A 2,972-nucleotide genomic window follows, 5' to 3' on the forward strand; every position below is an offset into this window, starting at 1 on the left:
AACCAGCTGAGCCACACCAGCTAACTCTTAGCACTTAGCTCCAGTGTTTGCTTAGGGGTTGTGTAAGGGGGTTGGCTGTGTTGGGTCAGTCCTTTTATTATGCGATGTGAAATAAGGTCATGTGTTTCCAAAGGACCTGCATTCTGGTCCAAATGGTAAACCAGCTGAGCCACACCAGCTAACTCTTAGTCCCAGTGTTTGCTTAGGGGCTGTGTAAGGGGAGGTGGTCATGTTGGGTCAGTCCTTTTATTATGCGAAGTGAAATAAGACCACATGTTTCCAAAGGACCTGCATTCTGGTCCAAATGGTAAGCTCCCATTGTATTTTTTTTAGAAAGCTTGGGAGAACAGGCATTGCCATGCTAAGTATGAAGGTCTATTGATTTTTAATATTAATGGTAATTTTGTTGGCCTTTGAGAGATCTGTGTAAAGAGATTGCCTTTGTTGCCCTGATGGTGGAGAAAATCATCGTTGCCAACGTCCTAATAACCATTCTCTGTTCCACCTAGTTTATAGGGAGGGGGCGGGGACACCCAGAAATTTATGCCCTGGGTGTCATGTAGCGGTGAGGAAGCTGAAATTCGCCCCCCCCCCCCTTGATTTATAAATAGCTTTTACTCCCTGATCAGAATGAATGCTGGGAAGAGTAAGGGCTGCTGAATCCATTTGTATCCCTTGTCAGGTCATTCTTAGAAGGCTAATGAATCCTTGCGTGGTGGTAACAGTCATCACAATAATGAATTAGCTCATTTTTATAGGTTATTACGGAGTAAAACTTCACGCTCGCGATCTCATCTGATAGGCACCGTCGCCCCCACAAGTTGAGTCGTACTGTGCTCATTAGGAAACTGCGGCTCAGAGAGGTTCACCTACTTCGCCAAGGTCACACAGCTGATGAGTAACTGGCAGGGCTGGAACTGCTTCTCAGCCAGCATTCCCCCCTCCCTCCCATACAAGGTCACGTCTAACCTTCTTTGTGTCGCCAAAGCCCGTTCTAATCAGTTATAAAACAGCACAGTGTCACTGTGAATGGCATCATCCAAGTTCAGGGTGGAAGGGATGTATAGAAATCCTATGATCCAAGTCCTTAGTCTGGTTTAGTTCTGCCCGAGATGTAAATGTAAAGAAATTAAGTTTATGTGCATTACAATGCTTCGTAATAGGAAAGTGCTCTACAAAAGCCGGGTGGTTAGTAGACGCTCGTTTTCCTGTTCGTTTACACAAATTCCCTCTCTCTTATTCCCCACTTCATTCTGCCACGTGTCTCGGGCATCTTCCTTCTCTCACGGCCCCTTTATTCCCATCGAAACTGGTTTATTCCCAGTAAACTCGGTGCATAGAAGTTTGGACTCACGGGATTGATAATACGGGCACCGCGTGAACTTCACAGCACCCAGAGCCTCCAACCCAGAGACGCACAGGGAGGTGTCTGCTTCTCTGAGCTGCTTCCCTGAGGCCAGAGCCTGCCCATCCCTACGCAGGGGCGGGGATGCTTGTGGTCCAGGGAGCAGGGGAGGCGGCCAGTAAGGTGGAGAGGAGACCCTGGAGTTGGCAAAGGCCTGAAAATATGCCCCGTGGGCACAGGGCTGCCGATGTGAGTACAGTGACCAAAGGCCAGGTGACGGCCTCCATCCAGGCCTCTTCCTTTCTAAACCCCCTCGACTGGGTCTCCTGGGGTCACTTTTCCTGGGTAAATGCAATCTATATCCTATATAAATAAAGCCTAACATGCAAATCAACCAAGCGGTGGAGTGACTGGCGGAACGAACGGTCGCTACGATGCACACTGACCACCAGGGGGCAGACGCTCAATGCAGGAGTGCCCCCAGCCCACAGGCCCCATGCCAGCCAAGACAGGTGCGAGCCCCCCAATCACCCCACTGGTTACCCCACAGAGGGAGGCAACTGTCGGCGGCTGTAGGAGGCAGGGCCAGTGAGTGGGTAGCACCAAGCTGGCTAAGGTGGGTGCCAGCAGGGACCCACTGATTGCCCTGCTGGTCACCCCAAAGATTGGCCCTGATCTCCAGCCAGGCCTAGAGACCCTACCCATGCATGAATTTCATGCACTGGGCCTCTAGTACTATATATAAAAGCCTAAGCAACTGTTACAACCCGTCTACCAGTTGCTATGATGTGCACTGACCACCAGGGGGCAGACACTCAATGCAGGAGTTGCCCTCTGGTGGTCAGTGCACTCCCATAGCCAACCTCCCACAGCCCCTCCCACCAGCTGGCCAACCTCCCGTGGCCCCTCTTCCCACCCCCCTCCACCCCCGCTGGCCAGCCCCGATGGGCCCCACTCAGTGTGGCCAGGCTGAGGAACCCCACCCATGCACAAATTTGTGCACTGGGCCTCTACTCCTTTCATAAGAAAAGATGGCCGTGAAGGAAGGTTGACTCTACATGAAGGCCCTTTACAAACACTTAACACCTCAAATCAGAACGTGGACAGACAAGTCCCCGCTGCACACCCCACCAGGGGCAGGGGCAGCGTAGCCGTGAGTCAGGCTACAGTGTGCGCGGATAGAGAAGTCGTATTTTTTAAAAAAAACCAATGGCCCAAAGCGACTAAAGTGAAATGAATTCACATCCATTTGTGTGATGAACAGCCGGAACCTTTTCATTATCAATATTAATGGGAAGATTTCATTACTTAACCATCCCTGGGTACAGCTGGGATGCAGACTACATTCGGCAACCAGGGCATTCGTTATACTGGCTGGATAGCAGTTTTGGGTTTTGGTGTGTGTGTGTGTGTGTGTGTGTGTGTGTGTGTGTGTGTGTGTTGAAAGAGACAGAATAAACCATGGCACATGGTTCCTGGGTGGGGTGAGAGCCTCCCCTGAGGTATGAGACAACATTCCACAGCTCCCAGGCCCCTCGTCCCTGAGGATTCTCACCCTTGCCCTAGCCAGTTTGGCTCAGTGGATAGAGCATCGGCCTGCAGACTGAAGGGTCCTGGGTTTGATTCT

General features: G+C 51.1%; 1 protein-coding gene across 1 annotated transcript in view; it reads left to right on the plus strand.

The window, feature by feature from the left end:
• The window catches only part of SUSD4 (sushi domain containing 4), a 75,787-nt gene that overhangs the window by 40,434 nt on the left and 32,381 nt on the right, over positions 1-2,972 (plus strand). The window lies entirely within an intron of this gene.

The sequence above is a fragment of the Myotis davidii genome, unplaced genomic scaffold (genome assembly GCF_000327345.1).
Source record: "Myotis davidii unplaced genomic scaffold, ASM32734v1 scaffold174, whole genome shotgun sequence".
Lineage (NCBI taxonomy): Eukaryota > Metazoa > Chordata > Mammalia > Chiroptera > Vespertilionidae > Myotis > Myotis davidii.